The sequence below is a fragment of the Ictalurus punctatus genome, chromosome 20 (genome assembly GCF_001660625.3).
Source record: "Ictalurus punctatus breed USDA103 chromosome 20, Coco_2.0, whole genome shotgun sequence".
Taxonomy (NCBI): Eukaryota; Metazoa; Chordata; class Actinopteri; order Siluriformes; family Ictaluridae; genus Ictalurus; species Ictalurus punctatus.
This window is the reverse complement of record NC_030435.2, coordinates 7,440,432-7,451,908: the sequence shown is the minus strand read 5'-3', so window position 1 is coordinate 7,451,908 and position 11,477 is coordinate 7,440,432.

Below are 11,477 nucleotides of genomic sequence, written 5' to 3'. Positions count from 1 at the left end.
TTAAAACTCCCCACAAATGAAAGTTGAGTGTATTGTACATTGGAAACAACCAAAACATCACATTTATTGACATCTAGTTTAAACAAAAAGATTTTAGAGAAGTTTCTAAATGTGGAAGACATACTGTTGCTCATATTTTAATATTTTCTATTTCTGCTAGCACTGGGTCAAACCCTTTTTCAATCCACTTTTTCTTTTCTGTTATCATTATTGCAACCTTGAGTATTAGCTGATACCCACACCTATGCGATATTGTTTTCTTTACAAAACTACTATGCTTTCACTCACCCCCACCGACCCCCACCCCCACCCTGAGCCACTTCACAATTAAACTTTTCCACACAAAAATCACATTGTGAATATATTAAATATAATCAAAATAAGCCAAACAAAAGAAAAACCAGTCAAGTCCAAGGTGCAAAAATATATGACTTTCCCAAATACAGTTCCAATCTTTGCTATTTATTACAGGAGACTGATACTGATACTGGTATTGATTGGTGCCATCTCTAGTTTCTTGTTTAATTTTAAAACATTGACATAGAAATTCTTGGTTTTCTGGTCCTTGCCTCTGCTCTCTGTTCAGTCACTACCACCTCTTCACATCAAACTTCACCAGACTAGTACTGACAGTGACACCTGTGGATGCTGTTCTGCCACCAACTCTATTTGCATTACCTAATGCTCCACAAAGTGCTGCCAATGATACCACTGAGAGTTCCAGACAGTGTGTGATGACCGGTCACAGTCTACAGAGATCACCTTGAAGCATCATGCGAAATCTTGAAGTGGAGGTAGTGCTGTTTGTGTCTACATGTTAGACCAAAATGTGTAATTGTTATCGCTTCGCTTTCCAATGTGTCCCCAGTGAATCCTTACATAACCATGTTCCTTGTCCTTTATTCATTAGATTTACCTGTTTGTAGTGTTTGTGTTTACTCTTCCTTTATGAATTTGTCTTTTTCAGTAACCACGTCTACCCATAACAGAAATTATATCTTAATCACTCTATGACAGCGCCAGTGTACAGAGTAGTGCCTAATCCTTAATTCAACAATTAAATACATTTTTGCAAAGTGTAATACTAAGAGTATTACATAGAATACACAAAGGATACTGAAGCAAGCTAATGTTTTGCTAACCGCTGTTTGTAAATGCTATAATTAGACAAAGCGAGCTAACGTTATCCTAACTGCTGTGTGTAAATATTAAAATTAGCCTAAGCAAGCTACCATTATGCTGACCACTGTGTGTAAATTCTAAAATTAGCCGTGTTTGCTAGTAAGAGAGCTAACATTCCCAATTTTATGATTTTTTTTTTTTTTGGAGTTTGTTTCCAAATTCGGTTATTCATTACTACATGTTATGTTCATTCTTAGTACAGTGTCTACACAAGATGAGGGATACCCTGGATGAGGTGCCAACCCATTTCAGGGCACAATGGCACACACATTTACACAACCACTCACGTGCTACTGACAATTTTGAAATTCCAATCAGACTACAACACATGTTTCTGGACTGGGGAAGGAAGAAAAAAAAAGTTATCCATTATCTATCACCAATGTGGGGAAAAAAAATGCGCCCTAAAACTTAAAATCTTTTTGTGCCACATTTAGCAGCAATAACTGCAACCAAAAGCTTACAATAACTGGAGATCAATATTTCACTTACCTCTAGGACTAGGACTTACTCCTATGGTTTGGATCATTGTCTTGTCACTTGTTGGCCACTTCTGGGAAGGTTCACTACTGTGTCGAGTTATTCCATTTGGAGATAATGACTCTCACTGTGGTTCTTTGGAGTCCCAGAGCCTTTGAAATAGCTTTGTAACCCTTCCCAGACTGATGTATTTCAATTACCTACTTCATCATAATTTCTGGAATTTGTGTTACTGGGTAAGACCTTTTAACCAACTTCATGCTGTTGAAAAAGTTCTATTAAAGTGTTGATATAATTGAACAGGGTTTGCAGTAATCAGGCCTGGTTGCATCTAGTCCAGCTGAACCCCATTACGGATGCAGTTTCATAGATTTGGGGAATTAGTAACTACAGGGGCAAATACAATTTCACACAGGCCCAATTGGTATTGAACTTTTTTTGCTTCAATAAATAACTATCATTTAAAAACTGTATTTTGTGTTTACTCAGGTTGCCTTTATTTTACCTTAGATTTTGTTTTAATTTCTGATTTTATATTAGATGAAAGAAAACTTTATTGTCATTGTGCAGAGTACAAGTACAGAACCAATGAAATACAGTTTACACAGATACACACAAAAAACAGAAGAAATCAAGATAGGGCAAATACTTTTTTCCAAACCACACACACACACATACACACACACACACACACACACACACACACACACACACACACACACACACACATATATATATATATATATATATATATATATATATATATATATATATATATATATATATATATATATATATATATATTTATATTTATTTATTTATTTATTTGTCTAATATTTTAAGCATGCAAAAAAACTGTACTGTAATAAAAAGTGATTTTTTTTGGTAGTTGTGGTTGTTGCTTGAAGCTCTGCTGCTTGCAGGGAGTCATCCGGTTTCTTTCTTTCTTTCTTTTTTTTTTTTTTGGTGCAATCACTTACTAAGACATTTTTCACTGAGAATTTATTGGCTCCCGGCTGGGTGGAGACAGTTGCTCAGGTACATTTGATTAGGCATATGACATTGTCGATGCCAGTGAAGAAGGCTTCTGGAATGAGAATCGATTGGGCAGTGTTATTCATTCCCATTGCAGAGCCGTTCTGTTGGGTGGTGGGCAGAGACACAAAAAGCAGAATTTGACTCTGATGGAGCTTTAAAGTCCATTAGGGTATTCTTGATCTATGACCTTCCACTCCCTTACTAGTCATTCTTATGCACTAGCATCCAAGCTTACTGCTGACCAATTGACCAGTTGACTGTTTCTCCTCCTGCATGAAACTGTATTTATTATCTGTAATTCACTTATTGGAAACAACCAAAACATCACATTTATTGACAATTAGTTTAAGTGAGGAGTTTTTTTCTTCAGAAGGCTCTAAATGTGGAAAACTTACTGTTGATAATATTTTTTTTTTAAAAACAATATGAATAGAAAAAAATCCAGCCATTAGTAAATGATGTAATTTATTGTTAATAATATTCACAATAAACAATTATTCTGCAACATGTAATAATCTGTTACAGCAGGCTCTGTTTGCTAAGCAAAATAACAAGCAAAGATTTGGGTATTCTATGGATAGAACAATGGCTTAGGATTAACATATATATCGTTGTAGAACCTGGAGCATTAATACAGAATTCAATTACAGTATTCACAGGTGTGCATATTAACGATATTAAGGATTTTAAAATGTCTTTGAATGCAGCTCAGCCAATCAGATTTTAGAACTGAAACTATCCATTTTATGAGATCCCTTTGTCAACTTCCTAAATAAAATTTGTATTGCTTAGGTTTGGGAGAAATTTTAGTTCTGTGGTTTTTAATACCCATATTTAATTTAATCTTATGTTGTTCAATTTTAAGTCTATCTGTATTTAACGTTGCATATTTTGTTTTATAATGGTAAAACCCCATGATTAATATAAACCCAGAAAAACACTTTTCTGACTATCCATTACTATTGAAAATATGAAGTGAGACACTTCATTATTGAAATGAGATTCCATATGTGCTGCTATAACAAGCACTATCTTATTTGTCATTAACAGAATTTAAAAATTCAGCTAAAATCCTGGGAAATAAAACAATACTTTAAACTGAAGGCTTCTTTATTGCTCATCTTACAAATTCTCATTGACACATGCACCTGTTAATAATGTGTGTTATATCACTGCACTGTGGATGCTGGGCAGGGCTTTCTTCTGACAGAGCTTTTGAATAAATTTGTGCATTCTGGCAAGTGAAATTAACAATCAGTAAACCAGGTTGTCATTTGTGGTATTATGTGTCAGATATTTGACTGGAAGAGAGGCAGAAATCCATGCCCCCCCTTTATAGACAGTACTTCAGCACATATGGGCAGCTAATATGTCAATTCTTAAATTAAATGCATGTGTTGCATAAAAAAAAACAACAGTTTTTTTTTACTGCTTCTCTCAATTTTATCTTAACACAAAAAAATAGTGGTATTCCTTTTCTATGATTATGAGGATATTCGATTTATCTAGCTCTATTTTATACTACTACTATGCCTACAGCATAATTCCAAGCATAATCTCAGCAATGACAGATAAAAGCATTAATTAAAAAAAAAATTAATGGGACTGGGATCCCATGCAATGCAACAAAAAAAAGTTACAGCCTAGGGTGACCATACTTCCTAATTTTCCTGGACATGTCCTCTTTTTCAGGCCTTAAATTTGCGAAAATGTCCAGGATCTGACTTTAGTTTCATTATGATGTGCTTATGGTGTAATACTTCATTATGTGTGCATATATTTGTATTGCTTTAACCACTCTATGTTATTCCCACCTTCTAGCACACCAATTGGTAGATTATAAAATGCTTGCAGCAATTATTGGGCAAATTCTCGCCTTTCAACCATTAAACGCTGTTGTGTACAGCATCAAACAAGACCACAAGATCCTACAGTGAAAAGATCATTGGGTCTCTCTACCCACCATCGACACCTTATTCAACAACTGCTGCATCTGCAAAGCCACAAGTATTGCAGACCCCTCTCATCCCATGGACGCTTCACCCTCCTCCCATCTGGCAGAAGGTACAGGAGCATCCGTGCCACCACCAGCAGACTCTGCACTACAACAGTTTCTTCACTGAGGCTGTTCGATTACTCAACATGCTGCTGCCTCCCAACGCTCACATGGGCTAGCCAAACACTTAACCCAGTAAGACACATACCACTGCACACCGCACTAACAAAGTAAGACTCGTAGCACTGCACACTGCACTAACCCATTAAGACTCAGTACCTCTGCATACCACACTTTACAAAGCTACATCAGTAACTTTACATTATTTAACTTGTTTTTGCTGCCAATATTGCTCCTATACTTGTGTTACTGCATTACACAATAGTTTACAGTTTACAGTCCATGTTCTGTGTAGTTTTTGTCTTGCACTCAACTCATATTGTGTATTTTCACCTTATGTAGTCTTGCATACTGTTCTGTGTTGCACCATGGTCCTGAAAAAAATGACATTTCATTCCAATGTATATAAGCTATATGGAGGAATACAATAAAAACCCACTTGACTTGATTCTACTTGAAACAGTTGCTTGACAATAGCAGCAAATGACCGCTGTCCTGAGTTGAAATGATGCCAAAACAAAAGTGTTCATCAGCTAAATTAACTGACTACTTTTTGAGACCAGGTAAAACAGAAGATGCAGTGACTGCTACTGAGGGAGGTTTTGCATTCCACACTGCCAAGCATCACAATAGCTGCAGGTCAATGGATTGCTCGTCTGCGTTGTTCAATAAGGTATTCCTTGATTCTGAGACAGCCCGGAAATTTTCAAGTGCTCATACTAAGCCTGAAGTTATTGTTAAGGCTGTACTAGCACCGCATTCTGTTGACATCGCTTGGAAAGCAATAGAAGTAATACTTTACTGTGGTGTGTCTACTGATTGGAGCAGTCACAGTGCCATGAAAATATTCACTTTGCTTGTTCAGTATTTTGATTGGAAGAACAGTGGTGTGCAAAGTAAATTAATCAAACTTATAAACTCACCAAATGACTCAGCTGATCCGATCACAAAATACATCAAAGAAATTTTGATTTTTTCCCAAATGCATTGATACGATGTTTGGGGGACTCGGCCGAGGTGTGTTGGCTAACTTATAGGGTGTTGCAGATCAAGGCTCTAATTCCCTGGCTATTCAAATGTGTAAATGATGGTTGAAGGTACATTCATGGCATCTAATATTTTATTTTATTCCATGGACATTCAAAAGAATGTAGGAAAAATTGTAAACATGGGAAGTGTAAAACCAATTTTATTTTTATATTTATGTCTTGCTTATAGTGTGTCTTTGTTAGTGTATTAAAGTTTGCATTCATAGTAACACTGTTCTGAATGCTATTAATCCCCATTCCACCCAAAAAAAGGTGTCCTCTTTTTGGAAAACCAGAATAAGGTCACCGAATAAGTGGGAGGTTTTTACTTCCATGCGGCTGAGTGGTCAGATCTAAAGCTTGTGGGCATGCACATGCGAAAATCACAGGAGAAAGACCACATTCATTAATATGTACATGAGTTGCTGAGTGATACATTGACATTCATTCATCTTTAGTAACTGCCTGGTCAGGGTCACTGTGGTTTAAATTAGAATGGCAATTTGTTTATATTTTGGTAAATAGAACAAACATAATTGTTAGAAGGTACTGTGGGCAGTGTTATAGATGAAGTTGAGAAACTGTCATAGCCAGAATTCACAGACCACCTGAGTGGCAGAGTCAAGTTAAGTTAATAATTCCAATTTAATTCCAGTTACAGACATATAATGACCCCGTGACCCAGTAAGGATAAGCGGTACAGGAAATGTATGGAATGGATGGATATATTTTGAGGTATTGTGTTACATCCCATTAGAATGCTACAAAGAACTAAGACTCCAAAGTATTAAACAGATTGTGTTTACATTTTATGAACACTTTATTTCTCATGAAAATTGTGAACACTGTAGGGCATTTTAAAATGGCTCTGGAATGGTCTAAAAGTTGGCCTGTGTGTCTGGAGGAAAGTTTTAGCAACTCAGGACTGAAAATATTCAGAAGCACATGCTAACAATATCAGATTTCAATGATCTATTAAATAGAATATTACTCCAGGAACAACAAGATGATGATGATCCAGAATGTCCAGAAACCGTGTTCACTGTAGGGGTATGTAGTCCTCACAAAAAAAAAAGCAAAACAAAAAAGTAAACTGAAAGATATACACTGCACAGGATTGTACTCTGCTCATCAGTTTTCTCCGCTCAAGGCAAAAGGCCTCTGGTGTAAATCAGAGCAGGTTAAATGTGCGTCAGCTTCCTGGAGCAAGATTGCTCACAAAGCTTTTCATTAAGCTTTGGCAGGCCATAGATCGTTTAGATTAAGTGTTGTCTTGGGCAGCCCCAAATCTGTGGTGCTTTAAAGCTAGCTGCAGGCCATGTGCCATCCAAACTGAGACTTGGCAATCAAATATAAAATATGGTAACATAATGACATAAAGTTCGGAGCTTTAGGCTTTTGACTCATCATATTATGATCTGGATGTCCTTCAGTCTTTTAAGAAGAAATTGCTTTTACCTCTTTTTTACCACCACTGTACAGGAACATCCTTTGGGGTCAGTGTTGCTAAGCAGCAAAAGCATCTCAAAACATGGCTAGAATTTACCAGATAATGTCATGGACTAATTTGCATATTTGCATATTGGATCATCATGATCATTTATATATCAAAAGGAAGATTTTTTTGAAGACAGAATAGAATAGAAAGAAGTCTTTGTTCTTTGGTCATGGCACCGTAAACTAACTATTATCATACAATATTTACAAAATACTGTTTATGGAAGGAATAACTCCCTTTTATTGCTTGTAAATATCGCCAAGAAGAGCTTAAAACATAGAGCATAAAGTGCATGGGTAGGACAAACAATGCTGATTAGTGATTGGTCATTGGGAACAATGGTATTCAGTGATTGGTCAGTGGGAAAATAATCTTGCACCAATGCAATTTATTCAGGTTTTACACACTGGTTGTGAGTTGAACGAACCTTCTCTTTCAACTTGCATAACCAGCAGCTATGATGTGAGTTGGAGAGCTGTATCGAGTGCACACAGTTTGTAACGTCTGGTCTTTTTAAAAATAAAGTCTTGAATGGGTCTAAAAAGTCATCAGATCTCAACCAAGCCACTAAATTGCCAAAACTGTTTGTGGATGAAAATATTCACAATTTACAAACCTAATTTCATTGCCTTAGCCATGTGTGACCTATGTACCTCTTGACTACAATTGATGAGTGTTAGTCCGAAGATAAAATAATTTTCTTTCTCTAATGTCTTTTGGTTGGTTCATAACACACATACAGTACCTTCACACAAATACATAAATGTAACCTACATACAGATATAATTTAGCATCTGAAATATGGGACAGTACTGAATTTACATAGCACATTCGGAATACCTATAATAATCTAACCTTCTCTTGTGGATTGGAGGGCATTTTGGGTGGGAACATATCAGGCCAGGAGCCAGGTTGTGAGAAGGTTTTCTGACCAGTGATTAGCTTCGATTAACATTAATGCAGTGCTATAATGAATAGCAATGAATTTAACACTAGCAATGTTATGCTTCTGCTTGGAGTTTTCTGCACTTATGACTCACCTTCTACTCCTCTGGATGGCTACAGTATATGAATAATTCAATTCAATTCAATTTTATTTGTATAGCGCTTTTTACAATAGACATTGTCTCAAAGCAGCTTTACAGAAATATCAACACGGTATACAGATATTAAAGGTGCGAATTTATCCCAACTGAGCAAGCCACTGAGTGGCGATGGTGGCAAGGAAAAACTCCCTAAGATGTTTTAAGAGGAAGAAACCTTGAGAGGAACCCGACTCAGAAGGGAACCCATCCTCATCTGGGTAACAACAGTTAGTGTGAAAAAGTTCATTATGGATTTATATGAAGTCTGTATGGCGTTAGGAGCAGCCGTAGTCCCAGCAGTCTGGAATTAAAAGAAGATTTGAGCTCCATCCAGAGGCAGAAAGGATCTGGATCTCTAGTATCTTCATAAATTCGTGTGGGGCTCGGCGAAAGGAGAGAGGGAGAAAAAAGATAATTATGACTGCGAAGTAGTAGAACAGAATCTAGTCAGGGTAGGCTTGAGTAAACAAATACGTTTTAAGCTTAGACTTAAACACTGAGACTGTGTCTGAGTCACGAACACTAATAGGAAGACTGTTCCATAACTGTGGGGCTCTATAAGAGAAAGCTCTTCCCCCTGCTGTAGTCTTCACTATTCTCGGTACCGTCAAATAGCCTGCATCTTTTGATCTAAGTAGGCGTGGCGGATCATATAAAACCAAAAGGTCGCTTAGATATTGTGGCGCGAGACCATTTAGTGCTTTATAGGTTAATAAAAGTATTTTATAATTAATGCGAGATTTTACTGGGAGCCAATGCAGTATTGATAATATCGGTGTGATATGGTCGTATCTTCTAGTTCTAGTTAGGACTCTAGCAGCTGCATTCTGGACTAACTGGAGCTTATTTATATTCCTACTGGAACATCCAGACAGTATGGCATTACAGTAATCTAATATAGAGATGACAAATGCATGAACTAGTATTTCCGCATCATGTAGTGACAATATGTTTCTTATTTTAGAAATATTTCTGAGATGAAAGAAGGCTATCCTAGTAATATTATCTACATGAGCATCAAATGATAGGCTGGAGTCAATAATCACTCCAAGGTCTTTAACTGCTGTACATGATGAAACAGAAAGACCATCCAGAGTAACCATGTGATCAGAAAGAATACTTCTAGCTACACGTCGGCCTAATAAAAGTATTTCTGTTTTATCAGAATTAAGTAGAAGGAAGTTAATTAACATCCAATGTCTAATGTCCTTTACACAATCCTCAACTTTACTAAGCTTCTGTCTGTCCTCTGGCTTCGCTGAAACATACAACTGTGTATCATCATCATAACAGTGGAAGCTAATTCCATGTTTACGAATAATTTGACCTAGGGGTAGCATATATAAAGTAAAGAGCAGTGGGCCTAAAACAGAACCCTGTGGAACTCCAAAAGTAACCTCAGTACGCATGGAGAAATCACCATTTACATCTACGAACTGATAACGATCGGTCAGATAAGACCTGAGCCAGGAGAGGACTGTTCCCTTAATACCAACAACATTTTCTAATCTATCAAGTAGAATAGTGTGATCTATAGTATCAAAAGCTGCACTAAGGTCGAGTAACACAAGCAGCGAGACACAACCCTGATCGTAAGTCAGTAGAAGGTCATTTACTACTTTAACTAACGCTGTCTCTGTGCTATGATGAGGTCTAAATCCTGACCGATACATTTCATGAATGTTATTCCTATCTAAGTACGAGCATAACTGCTTTGCTACAACCTTTTCTAAAATCTTATAGATGAAGGGGGGATTTGATATTGGTCTATAGTTGGACAATTGAGACGAGTCAAGATCAGGTTTTTTAATCAAGGGTTTAATAACTGCTAATTTAAGTGATTTAGGTACATAGCCAGTGCTTAGGGAAGAATTGATTATATTTAGAAGTGGTTCAATTACTCCTGGACAAATCTGTTTAAACAAACATGTAGGTACGGGATCTAGTATGCAAGTTGATGAATTGGCTGAAGAGATTAATGTAGCTAGTTCGGTCTCTCTAAGCGGAGCAAAACACTCTAAGCATTGATCTGATATTGCTACATTGTCATGTAATGGGTTTGTTACAGTACTGTCCAGTTTTAATTTAATGGCCTGTATTTCACGTCTAATATTTTCAACCTTATCAATGAAAAATTTCATGAAATCTTCACTGCTATGTAATGAATACCCTGTAAAGATTCGCACTTCCCAAAAACAGTTTAAGTCTCACCCTTGCTTCAGTGGATACACACCTCTACACTCTAGATTTGTACCTAAGAACTGCTGCTGTAATCATAAAGATTGTCCTGTGCTCATCCTAGGATTCTTATTCACAACATCCTTTCAACACACTTTGAACTGTTTGACTTTATGACATACAGTTGTAGAAGAATAATGATTCATAATCCCACTATTCTGTGTCACCCAGAAGAGGATGGGTTCCCTTTTGAGTCTGGTTGCACTCATACTTTCTCCCTCATGTCATCTCAGTAAGTTTTCTCTTATCATTGTTGCCTCTGCTTTACACAGGATTCTAAATCTGCATCTGGATTCATGTGAAGCTGCTTTTTGAAAATATCTACTGCTAACAGTGTTATATAAATAAACTTCTGATTTATGTAATTATATTATGGTGTTGGTTGAGGGCACAGAGCGTGCATCTGAAAAATATGTCAGTACACTTGCTATTTAACGCTCATTTATTTTTTGTTAAGGCCAGATGGCCCTAACATGCTGAAAAGCTTTCTAATCAGCTCCACTGTCAGATTTATAAATGTTACCCAATCCAAATCCACTCATTATTTGCCACTCACTTACTAATGCCTGTTGAGGTATACCCAATATCTGAGTGCAGGAAGGTAATGAACTTTAATTTCTTCAGAGTCACTGCATATTTGCTAATGTGCTATCCAGAATGTGTCCTGCTTAAAGAACTTAAGTGATTTCAACTTAATTTGTGTATCACTTTTAACAATAAACGTCACAAAGCAACGTTATAGAAATCCAGATGTTGATTTAGATCCCCAATGAGCAAGCCAGATGTGAGGGTGGCAAGGAATAACTCCCTAA